Source organism: Aquarana catesbeiana, linkage group LG04, assembly GCF_042186555.1.
Source record: "Aquarana catesbeiana isolate 2022-GZ linkage group LG04, ASM4218655v1, whole genome shotgun sequence".
NCBI lineage: Eukaryota > Metazoa > Chordata > Amphibia > Anura > Ranidae > Aquarana > Aquarana catesbeiana.
In genome coordinates this window covers 22,729,466-22,751,340 of record NC_133327.1, presented here as the reverse complement: position 1 = coordinate 22,751,340, position 21,875 = coordinate 22,729,466, and the positions used below count along the sequence as shown (strand labels likewise).

General features: G+C 39.4%; 1 protein-coding gene across 1 annotated transcript in view; it reads left to right on the top strand.

Moving 5' to 3' along the window:
- Positions 1-1,062: 1,062 nt before the first annotated feature.
- LOC141141333 (alpha-1,4-N-acetylglucosaminyltransferase-like) overlaps positions 1,063-21,875 on the top strand; it is a 108,433-nt gene continuing 87,620 nt past the window's right edge. Inside the window, exon 1 of the mRNA XM_073629005.1 lies at positions 1,063-1,130. The gene's annotated coding sequence lies outside the window, so the exon portion shown is untranslated. The remainder of the gene's footprint in view (positions 1,131-21,875) is intronic.

Here is a 21,875-nt window from a genome sequence, read left to right as displayed (position 1 = left end):
TGGTATTTTGGACAGCTATTTTATCGAAGAGAAATTCACAAAACATGGCCTGTTGGGGGTACTTGAGGGCTGAGGTTGAGAACCACTGGGCTAAGGCGTGCCCTTCACATTACAAGTACACTGAGGATGTGAGCTGCACTGTATGTCTATAATATTCTAAACTTGGCATGCATTCATCTGCTCACAGAATTAATTCAATTCATTAGTGTCATATGATTCCTCCTTTACATACTTCACAGTTCTCATTTCACTTTACAGTGTCTAGTGTCTCCCCCTCTCCCTCCTGCGGGGGGGGGTGGTGGTGGGAGGTGATTGCCGCTGTTCATCTCCCTGAGGAGGTGGCGGGGTGATCGCCACCATTCGTCTCTCTGGGGGCGGGGGATGTTATCATATCTGTCTAAAATGTTTTTGCTGTCAACTTGAGACAATAATCACGGCAGGATGTGAGCTGCACATAAAAGCAATATAAAATATACGTGAAGTCTAATGAAGGCACAAAACAAAAGCTTTAGGCGTCCGATGTATTTTTTTATTAGTTCATAACAAAACAACACATTAAAGATTCTCCTCCTTCAGGGCTTAGACTTTTTATTTAATTAGGAGAAATTAGGGATGTCACATTTATTATTTGGCATGCAAACATTAAACATATTCAAGATAAGTTGATCAGCAAAAAATGTGATTCAGTGCTTGGTAAAAACTTTAAAGGAGTGAAACTTTTTTTATAGGATCTGTATTTTTCTGTCAACCAGACAATAATTATGGCAAGGTTCGAGTTTCATGTAAAAGCATTCTACATCATCCGCTAGGTATTGTATTTAAAGGGCTATTTTATAGAAAGAATAGTATAAAACATGACTCCTGGTATTTAAACTTGGTTTGGACAGTGGACTTAGGATGCATTTACATGTTTGAGGGTGCCCTTGACTGGCAGAAGGAGGTTTTACCAGGTATTGGCTAAGGCGTGCCCTTCACATTACAAGTACGCCAAGGGTGTGAGCTGCACTGTATGTCTATTAAATTCTAAACTTGGCATGCATTCATCTGCTCACATAATTAACTAGATTCATTAGTGTCATAGGTTCCCACCTTCACATACTTCACAATTCTCATTTCCCTTTACAGGTCAGGTGAGTCTGCAATAACTTATTCTCATTGCCTAGAACATTTAATGCGTGTTAGTTTTAGTGTCTTTTTTTTTTTTTTTGCTTCTTCGGCTAATAAACTATATGAGATTTTTGCTACCTAAAGCCTGAGAGGTTAAAGCAGTAGATTCTGTTTCAGGGATCTACTGTTCGTGACACCAAAAGGCTGGTCTTTGGCATTCAAGATCCCAGGGCATGAGAAGTGAGTAAAAACAAAGAATTAAGCTTATATAGGTGTAGGTTAATGTTGAGATTATGGAGAGGATCAATGTGCAGGTTAGTGTGAGGGTTAGTGTGGAGTTTAGTGTAAAGGCTGGTGCTAGGCTTATACTGGGATGGGGGAAGTGTTGGGATTACAGATAGATAATTGGGGTTACAGGGAGGGATAGTGTGGATGTTACTATTGGAGAGTTAAAGGAAGGTTTATTAAGTGTGTTTTCTTACAAGAAAGCCTCACTTTTAAAAAGTCAGTCAATCCAAGAGTGACATTTTCAAGTAGAGTCTGGGGAGCCTACCATATATACTTTTGTGTTTTTAGGGACTTCTGTCTTTAAGGGTTTGAATTAAACATCATAGATTCCGTTCTGGAAAAGCTAAAAATGAACATCTAATGAGTGTGTGACGGATAGAAGTGGGGCTTGATCTGATGGAGTGCATATTTCTGTAACCACTTCAGCCCCGGAAGGATTTACCTCCTTCCTGACTAAGCCCTTTTTTGCGATACAGCGTGGCGTCGCTTTAACTGACAATTGCGCGGTCTTGCAACGTTGCACTCAAACAAAATTGACTTCCTTTTTTTCCCACAAATAGAGCTTTCTTTTGGTGGTATTTGATCACCTCTGTGGTTTTTATTTTTTGCGATATAAACAAAAAAACTGTAAATCTAGACACTATAAATCTATCGACTATTATTTCATTCATTCATAAACAAAAAAAGAGCAACAATTTTTATAAAAAAGCAATATTTTTTACTTTGTGCTATAATAAATATCCCCCAAAATATATAAAAAACAAATTTCTTTCTCAGTTGAAGCCAATATGTATTTTTCTACATGTTTTTGGTAAAACGCAATAGGCGTATATTGATTGTTTTGCGTAAAAGTTATCGCGTCTACAAAATAGGGGGTAGATTTATCGTATTTTTATTATAATTTTTTTTTTATTAGTAATGGTGGGGATCTGCGATTTTTTTATCATGACTGCAACATTGCGGAGGACAGATCGGACACTTTTGACACTATTTTTGGGACCAATAATATTTATACAGCGATCAGTGCTATAAAAATGCACTGATTAAATGTCACTGGCAGGGAAGGGGTTAAACACTAGGGGATCAAGGAGTTAAGTGTGTTCCCTCAGTGTGTTCTAAATGTAGGGGGATGGGATCACTAGAACATGACAGAGATCACTGCTCCCGGGAAATGCCTTGTTTACATCTCCCCATTCTGCCTCTCCGTGCCATGTTTGTGGGCCGCCGGCGGACATCGAGTTGATGACGGAGTAACGTACGTTGTTTGGCTCACCCGTGCCACTTTGCAGACATATATCAGCGTGAGCCGGTCGACAAGTGGTTAAAGGAGCTGATTCTTAATGAAAGTATAGTTTAGGTGGACCGTGTTCTGGTCCTAGGCTGCTATCTCTCTGATCATGACAAAAAGAGCATTCAGCAGATGATAAACTCTGGGGTGGGTATTGAGGAAGATCATATCATTTAGAGGTCTTTTTAAAATGTTTATTGTGAGGGTATTGAATTAATATTCACTGAGGTCGGGTCAGTAAAATGTTCTTACAGAAGAGGTCCAAATCAGATTTTTGTGATGACTCAGATTCTTCACATCACAGCCCCCTCTCCTCTGAGGCTAAGTTCCCATCTCTGCAGCTGGGGAATGTACTTGAAGTTTCATGTTTTCCCAAACCACGGCTCAACACGCTCAGCCCACCTTCACATTACTGTCCTCAGTCCTCCCTCACATTATTGTCCTCAGTCCCCTTCACATTATTGTCCTCAGTCCTCCCTCACATTTTTGTCCTTATTCCACCTTTACAATATTGTCCCCAGCCACACTTCGCATTACTGTCCTTAGCCTCCCCTACCACCACATTACTGTGCTCATCTACCCACCACCATATTGCTGTCCTCAGCCCCCCACCACCACCACATTACTGTCCTCACTCCCCCTTCACATCACCCCCCTGTTCACTATCGTACCTGACACAAACAGGGCATAAGGTGAAGTAAATGAAGGTTTTACATCAAAGAATACAATCTAACCATTGTATGCACCCCTGACAGTGGAAAATGGTTGATCTCAACCCTGTAACTGCTACTATTGTTGGACAGCTTGGTCTGTTAACCCTTTCGCTGCCTGAACAGCTTTTGCATTTTCTTTTGTACACATATGTTTAAAAAATAATTTTGGGACAGAAGATTAGTTAAAAACTACCAAACCCCAAACAAACTAAAATTTATTTTAGGGTACACAAGTTAAATAACCCAGTTTTATGGTAAAATAGTAAAGATGGGGTTGTGCCAAGTAAATACCCAACATGTCACACCTTAAAATTGTCTGTGGCTGTGAAACAGCAGCAAACTTCAGTACCATATGTTTGCCACAGACAGGGCTTTAAACGGCCCTATGTGTCATCAGTTTAGAGTTAGCTATGAAAAATGGGCATAGAATTAATGTTCACACTCAGGAGTGCACTGTGATATGTAACATGTAACATGTATAGCAAAATCAAAATTATATTGTGTAGATGCCCCTAACGTGTGCATTTATGTTCGTACATTTGTGTATGTGGGGGTGAGGGAGGCTCAAATTTTTTTTGTTGTTGGGGGGGTTAAATACTTTAATTTTTTACACTTTTCATTTTATTTACATTTTTACTAAACTTTTTTTTATCATGTGGGGGCAAAAAGTCCCCTATATTAATCATTTTTGGTGACAGTTTTTCTTTAATGAGACATCAGGGGTCTAAAAGACCTCTGATGTCTTATCTGCCCTCCATTGAAGCTAATAGAGTACACACCACACACTCCATTCATTTCTTCTCCAGCCATACTGGATGGGGAAAGTGATACCAGGTTCCAGAAGTGATGTTTTACACATCACTTCATTAGCAAGAAGGGGAGATCGGCAAATAGATGTTCACTGATTTCCCTACCCTCTACCAGGCAGTATTCGCCAAGCTGGTCCAGTGGGTGTGCATGTGAGTGGTTGGAGCATGGTGAGGTGGCAGGAATCACTCAGAGTCCAGGTGCAGAGAAAAGGGGATATATTGTATCTGAAGTTTAACAATATACAATAAACCAGATAGGAAGGCAGCCTGACCAAGAGGATATAACAGTGTTAAATCAGTAGCAGAAGGTCACAGGTGTGCTGACAGTGTCTGTCTCAAGGAGTGGAATGTGGCTGGTCCTGGGGCTCTTTCCCTACTCCTCAGGAACCACTCCCTGACTCTAAGCACTGTCCCTGGCAGAAGGGTGACCTGTCCATACTCTAGCCACACACAAAATGCGTGCCAAGAGTGCAAAGCAAGGGTCTTTAACCACTTCAACCCCAGGAGATTTTTTTCCCCACAAATAGAGCTTTCTTTTGGTGGTATTTGGTCACCTCTGTGGTTTTTATTTTTTGTGCTATAAACAAAAAAAGAGCGACAATTTTGAAAAAAAAAAATATATATTTTTGACTTTTTGCTATAATAAATATCCCCAAAAATGTTTTTAAAAAACAAATGTCTTCATCAGTTTAGGCCAATATATATTCTTCTACATATTTTTGGTAAATAAAATCGCAATAAGCGTATATTGATTGGTTTGCGCAAAAGTTATTAGAGTCTACAAACTATGGGAAAGATTTATGCCATTTTTATGGCATTTTTATAATTATTATTTTTTTTTTTTTACTGGTTATGGTGGTGATCTCCGATTTTTAGCGGTACTGCGACATTGCGACAGACAGATTGTACACTTTTGACACATTTTTGGGACCATTGACATTTATACAGTGATCAGTGGTATAAATATGCACTGATTACTGTGTAAATGTCACTGGCAGGGAAGGAGTTAACACTAGGGGGCGATGAAGGGGTTAAATGTATGTTCCCTCAGCGTGTTCTAACTGTATGGGGTTAGGACTGACTAGGGGAGGAGACATATCGTTGTTCCTACTTAGTAGGAACAAACAATATTTCTCCTCTGCCCTGACAGCACAGGATTTATGGGTTTACACCCACAAATCCCCATGCCTGGCTCTCGTGCACATGATCGTGCCCGCCAGCCACGCACATCAAGTCCCCCCGCCATGCAGCGGGCACGCATGCTCTTTTGGCAGCTCTTAAAGGGAACCTCGTGTGGGATTTTGAGAAGTGGTGCCATTGTGCCGCAGTAAATGTGTGTAAGCCAGGCGGGAACCGGTTAATAGACTCTACCTGACCCAAGATGGCAATCAGAGTCACATGGGGCACCAGCATCCAATCTGATAGTTGCCCCTGTGACCCAGGAAACCATATAGGAACTACATTCCTTTCCCTCTGCAATGCCGCTGCAGTTGAGTGACACCTGCAGTGGAGAAAGCAGACTTCACCTGCCTACAATCCCCCTCTCTTTGATAGATGCTTTCCTCGACATCGCACACAGTAAAAAGCAACATAAGAACTGCAATAAATAAGTTAAGGCACAACTGGAAGAGTTAAAAAAACAAAATCAGAGTGAACTTAAACCAACTTTAGGGTCTCTGCTCCAGCATCTATGTCCCCCATTTGATGTGTTCCACAGAGAGTGTAGGTCAGCCACCGCGCGCCATGCAAGTCAAACGTGTAATAAGTGATAACAGCCTCAGCCTAACTCCATCCAGGCTACACCCGCCACATGTTTCGCTCCACCCATGGGGTGGGGCTAAACATGTTGGGGGTGCGGCCTAGATTTAGGCTAAGGCTGCTATCACCTATTACATGCTGGACTTGTATGAAGTGCGGTGGCTGAGATTTTTTTCTACTCATGTTGAACATAATCAGAGTACTTTGCAGGGAGCTGGCCGTGGTTAGACCACTTAGGGCGGCAGACCCCAGTCTCTTCGCTGAAGTCACCCTTCAAACAGTCATTTTCAGCTCGTGGTTCCAGAGCCCCAGATGGACAGGGGTCAACAGGGCCAACCATACCCCTTTCACCAGGGCTCAAGGCTGACTCCTCGGAAGAATCAAGACAGTCCCAGAAAGGAATGGCCAGCTGTTCAAACAGTAGTTTGTATTGAGAGTCGTCTAATGAGGCCATGGCTCCCTGTAGTAGGGTACAGATTGCTTTCACCCCTGGTTAGGCCTCTGACATACAGTGGCACCACATAAAGGTCTGCTATGGTGGTATGGTTAAGAAGTGGGGAAGACCCCAGGTTCATAAGCTGTACCTGCAAAGTACGCAATTTAGGACTTGCCTGACAAGGCTCACTGTGTATATTGTGAATATGCATATGTTTGTGCACAGATCTAATGTACAGAGAGAGGCAAAGAGAGATCTGTTTATGTCTATCTATAAATATATTAATATTTAAATAAATTTTGCACAATATTAAACCTAAATAAAATATATAAGAGAATGTGCAAAGTGTGTGTTATAATGCAGATGTGGGACACTGGTGACTGTTGCTATTATTGCTAGGGTCAATGATCTCTGTTAGCAATATTATAATCGCTGCTATTTGCCAATATAGTGATGGTATTCAAATAGTTGCAATAAATGCTAGAATAATATGAATGCCACCCTGTAATCAGCATGAAAGAATAAACAATGGCAATTCCTGGTGAATAAAAAACAAATGAAATCTTCTAAACTCAATAATCAAATACTACAATAATATAAATGCCACCCTGTAATCAGCATGAAAGAATATGTGCATAAAAAATGGTAATTCCTGGTGAATGAAAAACAAATGAAATCTTCTAAAATCAATAATCAAAATGTGCAATCAAACATAAGTATAATCCTAAAAATACACATAAAAATAGCGGTCATTAAAATAAGTCCATTTTGGTGCTACAGTAAAGTGCAAGTGTTCAAATAAAGAAGTGCTTTAAAAGGAGGTAGGTGAGCTGCTAATATGTGAAAAGTCTGTGAGTAATTCTTCTATTTAATCTTGAAAATTAAGATGTGACAAATGTGTATCCTTCTGCTGCTGGTGTCTCCTAGTGTGGTCTCACAGAACCCTCACCTTCAATTGGTAGTAATCAGGCATTCAGTAGTATGTCTTTAGGGGGTGGGAGTGGTTTCTGGTAGCCTTTTCTTTCTTGGTTTCTCCAACATTCCCTCTATGTAGCTCCGCTCTGGTAAACTCAGTTTGGGGGGATAAGTAAAGAGGGAGGGGGGAGAAAAGAGGCTCCACTAGTGCATTAAACTTTTAAAATCAAAGGGGGAATATTTATTTAGGTAATGCTCTTACATTTCTTATAATTAAAACAGGCAGGGTAAATGTAAAAAACGGTCTGGCGTTCTCAGCGCCCTCTCACTTATGCTTCAGATAGTGTGTATCGCTCCAGCCAATCCCTACGCGTTACGACACCGTCACGTGTCTTCATCTGGGGAACCGGATTGGCTGTTCTATGTAGGCTTATATGTTATAAAACCGGAAGTCTCGAAACCGCCATTTTACTTGTGGTCAATGTTAATATCACTCGGCGGCCATTTTTCTTTGGTTTTAGGGAAGTTTAGTCTCCTTCATTTTGTTGAAGGTAGTGCTCTATAGTTTAGACATTCATGTGCGCAGCCATTTTTTTGGTGGCAATTCACTTGCATATTCAAGTGTATTGCTGCTGCATAGTGTTAAAGACGTGATTGTGTTGTAAAGATTTTAGAAGGGGTAACCGCTAATATCCATAGGGTATATGCTACTGCTGTTTTATATACCAACAAATATGGGGTATATATGTTTGGTGATGAATTAATATTAAATTATAAATTAATATAATAGCATTACCGAATCTGTTAATTAATAATGAATCAATTTAAAAATCCTTTTTAAATCATTTGCATATATGAAGCCAGTATGAGAGTGCTCTGGTGACTAAACCAGTTAATCTTGTTTAAAATTAACTAACAATTCATACATTTTATTTAGACAATTATGTATTAATTATGGAACAGTTTGAACAATTATGGAATAATAAATACCTTACATATTCAAAAAATACCTTACATATTCAAAAAATATTCAAAAAATAAATATGTATACATAAAACAATGTGCTTGATTTTAATAAATTCTATAATTCCAATGTGGTTGAGACTGATTGTATGGTATGTAGGTGTGTTATTATTTTCCAGAAGATACAGTCCAGCCTATATAATTTAAAAATTAAAATTACATTAAAAAATATCAAAAATCGATATTATATCTGATTTTTAGGAGATAAATGCACTATTGGTTCTCATGTACAATTAAATGAATATATGTATTAAAAACTATTTAAAAAACAATTTAAATCGAACTCTACGTTCAGGCCACCTGGTACAAGGGTATGCAAGGTGTGAATCCATTTGGATTCTTTCCGACTAATATCTCGAACCAGGTGACTACCTCTCCAGGATAGTTTATGTTTTTCTATACCCCAAAATTGGGGGTGTGCAGGGTCTTTGTTGTGTACTAGTGCGAAATGTTTTGATACATTATGTTTGGGGAAGCCCGATTTTATATTTTGTACGTGTTCCTTAATGCGTGTTTTAAGTGCTCTTTTGGTACGGCCCACGTATTGCAAGTTGCAGCTGCACTGCAACACATACACCACTCCTTCTGTATGGCATCCTATAAAGTCTCTGATGTTAAAATTTTGTCCTGTGCTGGTAGCTGTGAATTCTTTGCGCTTTCCCTGAAATTTTTTTGCATTGCGGCACGCATAGCAATTGCGACAGGGATAAAATCCTTTTCCAGAAAAAAATGTGTATGCAGGTGTTGAGGGAGGATCAATTACTGACTTTACAATTAGGTCTCTTATAGTTGGTGCTCTTTTATATACTATATTGGATCTCTCTGGTAATATTTCTTTGAGGTCCTTATCATTTTTTAAAATGTGCCAATGCTTTTGGATCACTTTTGCCACATCTTTATGTTGTGTATTAAAATCCAGTATTATACTAGGTGCTTCTTGTTGGAATCTTTTCTTGGGGTGTTCTTCAAGCATTTTCTTTCTATCAATGAGGTTGACATGTTCAATCTGGTTTTGTATCCAATGGCCGTCATATCCTTTTACTTTGAACCTCTCTCCCATCATTTGTGCTTGGTTCTGATAGTCCTCTTCTTTAGTGCAATTTCTTCTGAGTCTTGTAAACTGGCCTTTAGGGATGTTGTATAGCCACGGTTTGTAGTGGCAGCTGTCTGTCGATAGGTAGCTGTTGGCATCCACGTTCTTAAAGTGCATTTTGGTTACTATTTTCTGTCCCTCCAGGCTTATATTTAAATCTAGGAAATTTATTTCTTTGTCATCTATTTTCCATACCAGGTTTATATTTCTGTCGTTGTCATTTAATTTGTTTAGAAACATTTCCAAGTATTGCTTGTCTCCATTACATACTATCACAACGTCATCTATAAATCTTTTGTACAACGTTAACTCTGGGGGGGGTATCTGTATATACCGCCGTTTCCTCCCACTGTGCCATGAATGCATTTGCGACTCCTGGTGCAAATTTGGCACCCATGGCTATTCCTACTTTCTGTTTAAAGTAGGTTTGGTTGTGCCAAAAATAATTACATTTAAGGCAAAAATCAAGACATTTCATTAAATATTTCCTTTGTTTACAGATTAGGGTACTATATTTTCTCAAAAGCCATTTGGTTGCTGAAATCGCATCATGGTGTTGTACTATTGTATAAAGTGATGTGACATCTGCGGTGGCCAGTAGGGTTCTCCCTTCTAGTACTGGTACTGTATCCAAAAGTTGCAGTGTATGCTTGGTGTCTTTTAGATATGCTTGAGTTTGCTGGACCGCTGGTTGTATAAAATAGTCAATGTATTGTCCCATTCTAGATGTTAAAGAGTCAATACTATTGACTATAGGTCTCCCAGGTGGGTTATCTTTATTCTTGTGGATTTTGGGGACTGTATAGATTATGGGTATTCTACAAGTTTCTGGAACCAGGTATTTTATTTCTTTTGAATTTAATATATTCTTCTTCATTCCTAGATTTACTATCGCTTCTAATTGTTTTTTATATTTTATAGTTGGATTCCCAAGTAGTCTAGTATATGTTGTTTCATCTTGCAACTGTCTGTTCAATTCCGTAAGGTATTGTTCTTTTTACTGTAGAACTATTGCACCTCTCTTATCTGCCGGCCTGATTATGATATCTTTCCTCTCTGTCAGGCGTTTTATGCCCTTTTTCATGTGTATAGGGTCTACAGCTTTTTTGATTTTTATAGAGTCTATGTCTTGTAAGACTAGATTTTTGAAGACTTCTATATTTTGATTGTTTGACATTTGTGGATTGAATAATGAAGCATTTTGTAATGTACTGTGTGCTTCTAGCTGTGTAGTGTCAATCCATGGAATATTTGGCTTCTACAAATTGTTCACCACATATTTTTTGATATTGATTTTTCTAATGTATTTTTGTATCCCTATGTAGGTGTTGAATTTGTTTAAATTGTTTATTGGTGCATGTTTAAGGCCTTTGTCAAGTACTGCCAGCTCTTCTGTTGTTATTTCTTTTCCACTTATATTCACTACGTTTTCTCCAACTATTCTCATTTTCTTTTGGAATCTCTTCCCTGATCTTCATCCTCTCTTCGTTCTGGTGTGCTTCTTCTTTGGTCTTCTTGGGGTCGTCTCCTGGGTGAATAATGTGTTTCTTGTGGCGGTCTCCGGGGGGAGTAATCTCTTCTGTCCCTCTCTAAAAAAGGCCTTTGTGTATTGTCATTTTGTTGATTTCCGTAGTAATATGGGTTTTCATAATATTGTTCTTGATGGTCCCTGATGGGGTCAAATCTGTTATATGTGAGAATCGGAGTCCGTCCATATCCATCTCGATAGTCATGATGGTATGGTGGTGTTCTGTTTTCTCTTGGGTTTCTTTCGTTTTGTTGCCAATTTCTATTTCTGAACGGTTTCTTAAAGGGTTTCTTTCCTCCTCTTTTTGGGGTATGTTGTCCATATCCATAATTGTTTCTTTGGTTATAGTTGGTTCTTGGTGTGTCTCCATATATGTCTCTTTCGTCCCTTCTTGTATAATTCGGGCCGTTAGGGTCAAGTCTATCTCGGTATGGCCGTGGTGTTTCTATGCGTCTTTCTCTTTCTTCCCATCTTGGTGGATTGAGTGCATGTGATGTTGTGGGATCTTGTATTCTGACTTCCCTTTCCGGTGTAGAGTATGTGGATGCAGGAGGGGCCGGTTCTACTTTACTTTGCCACTTAAAAACTTGGTCCGTTTTATAATCTGTTATATCCCTTTGATATTTTTTCATTTTCCGATTTTGCACTTCTAAATCTTTGGCAATTAAGTCTTTGTTTAGTTGTGTTGCCAGTCTCTTGAATTCTGTGGTTTCTTTAAGTGGTTCCATTTTTTGTTTGATTTCTTCTATTTGTTGTTCTATTATTGCGATTTTCTTAAGTGTGCGTTCTAGTAGGAATTTTAAACCTTCTATGCTTTTGTTATTAAAAAACGCAAACCATTCTGCCATTGATTCTTTGTCGGTCAGTCCATCATTTGGTGGTAATTCCCACCTTAATCTCCTGGGAACTATATTTTCTCTAATATATCTTTCAAATGTATTAATGTCCCACCACAGGTTGATTTTTTCTCCATATGATGGCCTAATTTCCTGGTCATGCTTTCTAGGTCTGTATTCCGTGTTTTATTTTCTGTGTTAAATACCTCATCCAGGTTTACTTTTCTAGTTTCAATATAAGTAAATACATCCATCTTAGCAGCAAAGGTATTGTGCGTGCACTCTAAGGTAATAAATTAAAAAGTGTCCTTCGCGCTGGTGGATAATAAAAAGTGAAGTCGCCAAATAATTAAGTGTGTAGGTTGTGATAGGTTAAACAAGTAATAATATTGCAGCAAAATGAGGGTGTTCACACCAACACTTAATAACATTAATATTTAAATAAATTTCGTGCAATAATAAACCTAAATAAAATGTATAAGAGAATGTGCAAAGTGTGTGTTATAATGCAGATGTGGGACACTGGTGGCTATTGCTATTATTGCTAGGGTCAATGATCTCTGTTAGCAATATAATAATCGCTGCTATTTGCCAATATAGTGATGGTATTCAAATAGTTGCAATAAATGCTAGAATAATATGAATGCCACCCTGTAATCAGCATGAAAGAATAAACAATGGCAATTCCTGGTGAATAAAAAACCAATGAAATCTTCTAAACTCAATAATCAAATACTAGAATAATATAAATGCCACCCTGTAATCAGCATGAAAGAATACGTGCATGAAAAATGGTAATTCCTGGTGAATGAAAAACAAATGAAATCTTCTAAAATCAATAATCAAAATGTGCAATCAAACATAAGTATAATCCTAAAAATACACATAAAAATAGTGGTCATTAAAATAAGTTAAAAAAAAGTCCATTTTGGTGCTACAGTAAAGTGCAAGTGTTCAAATAAAGAAGTGCTTTAAAAGGAGGTAGGTGAGTGCTAATATGTGAAAAGTCTGTGAGTAATTCTTCTATTAATTCTTGAAAATTAAGATGTGACAAATGTGTATCCTTCTGCTGCTGGTGTCTCCTAGTGTGGTCTCACAGAACCCTTACCTTCAATTGGTAGTAATCAGGCATTCAGTAGTATGTCTTTAGGGGGTGGGAGTGGTCTCTGGCAGCCTTTTCTTTCTTGGTTATTTTTTCTCCAACATTCCCTCTATGTAGCTACGCTCTGGTAAACTCAGTTTGGGGGGGATAAATAAAGAGGGAGGGGGGAGAAAAGAGGCTCCACTAGTGCGTTAAACTTTTAAAATCAAAGGGGGAATATTTATTTAGGTAATGCTCTTACATTTCTTATAATTAAAACAGGCAGGGTAAATGTAAAAAACGGTCTGGCGTTCTCAGCGCCCTCTCACTTATGCTTCAGATAGTGTGTATCGCTCCAGCCAATCCCTACGCGTTACGACACTGTCACGTGTCTTCATCTGGGGAACCGGATTGGCTGTTCTGTGTAGGCTTATATGTTATAAAACCGGAAGTCTCGAAACCGCCATTTTACTTGTGGTCAATGTTAATTTCACTCGGCGGCCATTTTTCTTTGGTTTTAGGGAAGTTTAGTCTCCTCCATTTTGTTGAAGGTAGTGCTCTATAGTTTAGACATTCATGTGCGCAGCCATTTTTTTGGTGGCAATTCACTTGCATATTCAAGTGTATTGCTGCTGCATAGTGTTAAAGACGTGATTGTGTTGTAAAGATTTTAGAAGGGGTAACCGCTAATATCCATAGGGTATATGCTACTGCTGTTTTATATACCAACAAATATGGGGTATATATGTTTGGTGATGAATTAATATTAAATTATAAATTAATATAATAGCATTACCGAATCTGTTAATTAATAATGAATCAATTTAAAAATCCTTTTTAAATCATTTGCATATATGAAGCCAGTATGAGAGTGCTCTGGTGACTAAACCAGTTAATCTTGTTTAAAATTAACTAACAATTCATACATTTTATTTAGACAATTATGTATTAATTATGGAACAGTTTGAACAATTATGGAATAATAAATACCTTACATATTCAAAAAATACCTTACATATTCAAAAAATATTCAAAAAATAAATATGTATACATAAAACAATGTGCTTGATTTTAATAAATTCTATAATTCCAATGTGGTTGAGACTGATTGTATGGTATGTAGGTGTGTTATTATTTTCCAGAAGACACAGTCCAGCCTATATAATTTAAAAATTAAAATTACATTAAAAAATATCAAAAATCGATATTATATCTGATTTTTAGGAGATAAATGCACTATTGGTTCTCATGTACAATAAAATGAATATATGTATTAAAAATTATTTAAAAAACAATTTAAATCGAACTCTACGTTCAGGCCCCCTGGTACAAGGGTACGCAAGGTGTGAATCCATTTGGATTCTTTCCGACTAATATCTCGAACTAGGTGACTACCTCTCCAGGATAGTTTATGTTTTTCTATACCCCAAAATTGGGGGTGTGCAGGGTCTTTGTTGTGTACTAGTGCGAAATGTTTTGATACATTATGTTTGGGGAAGCCCGATTTTATATTTTGTACGTGTTCCTTAATGCGTGTTTTAAGTGCTCTTTTGGTACGGCCCACGTATTGCAAGTTGCAAGCTGTATGGCATCCTATAAAGTCTCTGATGTTAAAATTTTGTCCTGTGCTGGTAGCTGTGAATTCTTTGCGCTTTCCCTGAAATTTTTTTGCATGGCGGAATGCATAGCAATTGCGACAGGGATAAAATCCTTTTCCAGAAAAAAATGTGTATGCAGGTGTTGAGGGAGGATCAATTACTGACTTTACAATTAGGTCTCTTATAGTTGGTGCTCTTTTATATACTATATTGGGTCTCTCTGGTAATATTTCTTTGAGGTCCTGATCATTTTTTAAAATGTGCCAATGCTTTTGGGTCACTTTTGCCACATCTTTATGTTGTGTTTTAACCACTTGACGACTGCCTCATGCCGATGTACGTCGGCAAGGTGGCACGGACAGGCAAAATCACGTACATGTACGTGATTTCCCTTCCACGGGTGGGGGGTCCGATCGGACCCCCCCCGGTGCCCAAGGTGGTCATCTTTTGTCCCACGGCGATCGGAGGTGAGGGGGAGGCCATCCGTTCGTGGCCCCCCCCCTCGCGATCGCCGCCGGCCAATCACATCATTCCTTTGCTGCTGTATGCTAAACAGCAGCAAAAGAAATGATGTCATCTCTCCTCGGCTCGGTAATTTCCGTTCCGGCCCGAGGAGAGAAGACAGGTATGTGAGTGCACAACACTACACACACACAGTAGAACATGCCAGGCACACAAAACACCCCGATCCCCCCCCCGATCGCCCCCCGATCCCCCCCCAATCACCCCCCCGTCACAAACTGACACCAGCAGTTTTTTTTTTTTTCTGATTACTGCATTGGTGTCAGTTTGTGACAGTTACAGTGTTGGGACAGTGAGTATTAGCCCCCTGTAGGTCTAGGATACCCCCCTAACCCCCCCTAATAAAGTTTTAACCCCTTGATCACCCCCTGTCACCAGTGTCGCTAAGCGATCATTTTTCTGATCGCTGTATTAGTGTCGCTGGTGACGCTAGTTAGGGACCTAAATATTTAGGTTCGCCGTCAGCGTTTTATAGTGACAGGGACCCCCATATACTACCGAATAAATGTTTTAACCCCTTGATGGCCCCCTAGTTAACCCTTTCACCACTGATCACCGTAAAACTGTTACGGGTGACGCTGGTTAGTTTGTTTATTTTTTATAGTGTCAGGGCACCCGCCGTTTATTACCGAATAAAGGTTTAGCCCCCTGATCGCCCGGCGGTGATATGCGTCGCCCCAGGCAGCGTCAGATTAGCGCCAGTACCGCTAACACCCACGCACGCAGCATACGCCTCCCTTAGTGGTATAGTATCTGATCGGATCAATATCTGATCCGATCAGATCTATACTAGCGTCCCCAGCAGTTTAGGGTTCCCAAAAACGCAGTGTTAGCGGGATCAGCCCAGATACCTGCTAGCACCTGTGTTTTGCCCCTCCGCCCAGCCCACCCAAGTGCAGTATCGATCGATCACTGTCACTTACAAAACACTAAACGCATAACTGCAGCGTTCGCAGAGTCAGGCCTGATCCCTGCGATCGCTAACAGTTTTTTTGGTAGCATTTTGGTGAACTGGCAAGCACCAGCCCCAGGCAGAGTCAGGTTAGCGCCAGTAGCGCTAACACCCACGCACGCACCGTACACCTCCCTTAATGGTATAGTATCTGAGCGGATCAATATCTGATCCGACCAGATCTATACTGGCGTCCCCAGCAGTTTAGGGTTCCCAAAAACGCAGTGTTAGCGGGATCAGCCCAGATACCTGCTAGCACCTGCATTTTGCCCCTCCGCCCGGCCCAGCCCAGCCCACCCAAGTGCAGTATCGATCGATCACTGTCACTTACAAAACACTTAACGCATAACTGCAGCGTTCGCAGAGTCAGGCCTGATCCCTGCGATTGCTAACAGTTTTTTTGGTAGCTTTTTATTGAACTGGCAAGCGCCAGCGGCCTAGTACACCCCGGTCGTAGTCAAACCAGCACTGCAGTAACACTTGGTGACGTGGCGAGTCCCATAAGTGCAGTTCAAGCTGGTGAGGTGGCAAGCACAAGTAGTGTCCCGCTGCCACCAAGAAGACAAACACAGGCCCGTCGTGCCCATAATGCCCTTCCTGCTGCATTCGCCAATCCTAATTGGGAACCCACCGCTTCTGCAGAGCCCGTACTTCCCCCATTCACATCCCCAACCAAATGCAAACGGCTGCATGAGAGGCATTTTCTTTATGTCCTCCCGAGAACCCCTACCCAGCGAACCCCCCCAAAAAAGATGTTGTGTCTGCAGCAAGCGCGGATATAGGCGTGACACCCGTTATTATTGTCCCTCCTGTCCTGACAATCCTGGTCTTTGCATTGGTGAATGTTTTGAACGCTACCATTCACTAGTTGAGTATTAGCGTAGGGTACAGCATTGCACAGACTAGGCACACTTTCACAGGGTCTCCCAAGATGCCATCGCATTTTGAGAGACCCGAACCTGGAACCGGTTACCGTTATAAAAGTTAGTTACAAAAAAGTGTAAAAAAAAAAAAATATATATATAAAATAAAAAAAAATAGTTGTCGTTTCATTGTTCCCTCTCTCTCTCTTCTCTCTCTCTATTGTTCTGCTCTTTTTTACTGTATTCTATTCTGCAATGTTTTATTGTTATTATGTTTTATCATGTTTGCTTTTCAGGTATGCAATTTTTTATACTTTACCGTTTACTGTGCTTTATTGTTAACCATTTTTTTGTCTTCAGGTACGCCATTCACGACTTTGAATGGTTATACCAGAATGATGCCTGCAGGTTTAGGTATCATCTTGATATCATTCTTTTCAGCCAGCGGTCGGCTTTCATATAAAAGCAACCCTAGCGGCTAATTAGCCTCTAGACTGCTTTTACAAGCAGTGGGAGGGAATGCCCCCCCCACCGTCTTCCGTGTTTTTCTCTGGCTCTCCTGTCTCAACAGGGAACCTGAGAATGCAGCCGGTGATTCAGCCAGCTGACCATAGAGCTGATCAGAGACCAGAGTGGCTCCAAACATCTCTATGGCCTAAGAAACTGGAAGCTACGAGCATTTTATGACTTAGATTTCGCCGGATGTAAATAGCGCCATTGGGAAATTGGGGAAGCATTTTATCACACCGATCTTGGTGTCGTCAGATGCTTTGAGGGCAGAGGAGAGATCCAGGGTTTAATAGACCCCAATTTTTTCAAAAAAGAGTACCTGTCACTACCTATTGCTATCATAGGGGATATTTACATTCCCCGAGATAACAATAAAAATGATTAAAAAAAAAAAAAAATGAAAGGAACAGTTTAAAAATAAGATAAAAAAGCAAAAAAAAATAAAGAAAAAAAAAAGCACCCCTGTCGCCCCCTGCTCTCGAGCTAAGGCGAACGCAAGCGGCGGTCTGTCGTCAAATGTAAACAGCAATTGCACCATGCATGTGAGGTATCGCCGCGAAGGTCTGATCGAGGGCAGTAATTTTTGCAGTAGACCTCCTCTGTAAATCTAAAGTGGTAACCTGTAAAGGCTTTTAAAGGCTTTTAAAAATGTATTTATTTTGTTGCCACTGCACGTTTGTGCGCAATTTTAAAGCATGTCATGTTTGGTATCCATGTACTCGGCCTAAGATCATCTTTTTTATTTCATCAAACATTTGGGCAATATAGTGTGTTTTAGTGCATTAAAATTTAAAAAAGTGTGTTTTTTCCCCAAAAAATGCGTTTGAAAAATCGCTGCGCAAATACTGTGTGAAAAAAAAAAAAAATGAAACACCCACCATTTTAATCTGTAGGGCATTTGCTTTAAAAAAATATATAATGTTTGGGGGTTCAAAGTAATTTTTTTGCAAAAAAAAATAACTTTTTCATGTAAACAATGAGTGTCAGAAAGGGCTTTGTCCTCAAGTGGTTAGAAGAGTGAGTGATGTGTGACATAAGCTTCTAAATGTTGTGCATAAAATGCCAGGACAGTTCAAAACCCCCCCAAATGACCCCATTTTGGAAAGTAGACACCCCAAGCTATTTGCTGAGAGGCATGTCGAGTCCATGGAATATTATATATTACAAGTTGCGGGGAAGAGACAAATTTTTTTTTTTTTGCACAAAGTTGTCACTAAATGATATATTGCTCAAACATGCCATGGGAATATGTGAAATTACACCCCAAAATACATTCTGCTGCTTCTCCTGAGTACGGGGATACCACATGTGTGAGACTTTTTGGGAGCCTAGCCGCGTACGGGACCCCGAAAATCAAGCACCGCCTTCAGGCTTTCTAAGGGCGTGAATTTTTGATTTCACTCTTCACTGCCTATCACAGTTTCGGAGGCCATGGAAAGCCCAGGTGGCACAAAACCCCCCAAATGACCCCATTTTGGAAAGTAGACACCCAAAGCTATTTGCTGAGAGGTATAGTGAGTATTTTGCAGACCTCACTTTTTGTCACAAAGTTTTGAAAATTGAAAAAAGAAAAAAAAAAAGTTTTTTCTTGTCTTTCTTCATTTTCAAAAACAAATGAGAGCTGCAAAATACTCACCATGCCTCTCAGCAAATAGCTTGGGGTGTCTACTTTCCAAAATGGGGTAATTTGGGGGGGTTTTGTGCCACCTGGGCATTCCATGGCCTCCGAAACTGTGATAGGCAGTGAAGAGTGAAATCAAAAATTTTCACCCTTAGAAATCCTGAAGGCGGTGATTGGATTTCGGGGCCCCGTACGCGGCTAGGCTCCCAAAAAGTCCCACACATGTGGTATCCCCATACTCAGGAGAAGCAGCTAAATGTATTTTGGGGTGCAATTTCACATATGCCCATGGCCTGTGTGAGCAATATATCATTTAGTGACAACTTTGTGCAAAAAAAAAAAAAAGTGTCACTTTCCCGCAACTTGTGTCAAAATATAAAATATTCCATGGACTCAATATGCCTCTCAGCAAATAGCTTGGGGTGTCTACTTTCCAAAATGGGGTCATTTGGGGGGGTTTTGTGCCACCTGGGCATTCCATGGCCTCCGAAACTGTGATAGGCAGTGAAGAGTGAAATCAAAAATTTACACCCTTAGAAATCCTGAAGGCGGTGCTTGGTTTTCGGGGCCCCGTACGCAGCTAAGCTCCCAAAAAGTCCACCACATGTGGTATCCCCATACTCAGGAGAAGCAGCTGAATGTATTTTGGGGTGCAATTCCACATAGGCCCATGGCCTGTGTGAGCAATATATCATTTAGTGACAACTTTTTGTAAATATTTTTTTTTTTTTGTCATTATTCAATCACTTGGGACAAAAAAAATAAATATTCAATGGGTTCAACATGCCTCTCAGCAATTTCCTTGGGGTGTCTACTTTCCAAAATGGGGTCATTTGGGGGGGGTTTGTACTGCCCTGCCTTTTTAGCACCTCAAGAATTGACATAGGCAGTCATAAACTAAAAGCTGTGTAAATTACAGAAAATGTACCCTAGTTTGTAGACGCTATAACTTTTGCGCAAACCAATAAATATACGCTTATTGAAATTTTTTTTACCAAAGACATGTGGCCGAATACATTTTGGCCTAAATGTATGACTAAAATTTAGTTTATTGGATTTTTTTTATAACAAAAAGTAGAAAATATCATTTTTTTTCAAAATTTTCGGTCTTTTTCCGTTTATAGCGCAATAAATAAAATTAAAATTGGAAAAAGACCTCTGGTCCTTAGGCAGCATAATGGTCCGGGGCTCAAGTGGTTAAAATCCAGTATTATACTAGGTGCTTCTTGTTGGAATCTTTTTTTGGGGTGTTCTTCAAGCATTTTCTTTCTATCAATGAGGTTGACATGTTCAATCTGGTTTTGTATCCAATGGCCGTCATATCCTTTTACTTTGAACCTCTCTCCCATCATTTGTGCTTGGTTCCGATAGTCCTCTTCTTTAGTGCAATTTCTTCTGAGTCTTGTAAACTGGCCTTTAGGGATGTTGTATAGCTACGGTTTGTAGTGGCAGCTGTCTGTCGATAGGTAGCTGTTGACATCCACGTTCTTAAAGTGCGTTTTGGTTACTATTTTCTGTCCCTCCAGGCTTATATTTAAATCTAGGAAATTTATTTCTTTGTCATCTATTTTCCATACCAGGTTTATATTTCTGTCGTTGTCATTTAATTTGTTTAGAAACATTTCCAAGTTATGTTTGTCTCCATTCCATACTATCACAACGTCATCTATAAATCTTTTGTACAACGTTAACTCTGGAGGGGTGTCTGTATATACCGCCGTTTCCTCCCACTGTGCCATGAATGCATTTGCGACTCCTGGTGCAAATTTGGCACCCATGGCTATTCCTACTTTCTGTTTAAAGTAGGTTTGGTTGTGCCAAAAATAATTACATTTAAGGCAAAAATCAAGACATTTCATTAAATATTTCCTTTGTTTACAGATTGGGGTACTATATTTTCTCAAAAGCCATTTGGTTGCTGAAATCGCATCATGGTGTTGTACTATTGTATAAAGTGATGTGACATCTGCGGTGGTCAGTAGGGTTCTCCCTTCTAGTACTGGTACTGTATCCAAAAGTTGCAGTGTATGCTTGGTGTCTTTTAGATATGCTTGAGTTTGCTGGACCTCTGGTTGTATAAAATAGTCAATGTATTGTCCCATTCTAGATGTTAAAGAGTCAATACTATTGACTATAGGTCTCCCAGGTGGGTTATCTTTATTCTTGTGGATTTTGGGGACTGTATAGATTATGGGTATTCTACAAGTTTCTGGTACCAGGTATTTTATTTCTTTTGAATTTAATATATTCTTCTTCATTCCTAGATTTACTATCGCTTCTAATTGTTTTTTATATTTTATAGTTGGATTCCCAAGTAGTCTAGTATATGTTGTTTCATCTTGCAACTGTCTGTTCAATCCCGTAAGGTATTGTTCTTTTTACTGTAGAACTATTGCACCTCTCTTATCTGCCGGCCTGATTATGATATCTTTCCTCTCTGTCAGGCGTTTTATGCCCTTTTTCATGTGTATAGGGTCTGCAGCTTTTTTCCTTGTCAAAAGAAGTTTATTGAGTATACAATGTTATAAAGAAACATAAAGTAAGTTTACAAGGATCTATAAAGTAAGCTCATTGTTTTACAGTAGGGTTCATATAGGTAAATATCATGAAATTTCAAATATTAAACATTGGGTTCACGTAAACCTAAATTAAAGATATATATCATTTCCTTAGTTACTTTTGTAGGTATTTAAATGATTTATACCTACTATACATATTGTTTACAAGTAGAGTGTATATAGGTCAAATAAATTCTGATAATGAGCTTTAATCGTAAGGTGGAGAAAAGGAAAGAGAAAGAAGAAAAAGGGTTGAAAGGTAGAGGTATGGTCCACAAGGTTGTCCCGCTCGTCAGTTTATTATTCTTTTTAGTTCTCTTTGAAGCCTTAGAATGGGTGTCTCTGTAAGTCATTTAATCTGTTACCATGGCAACAG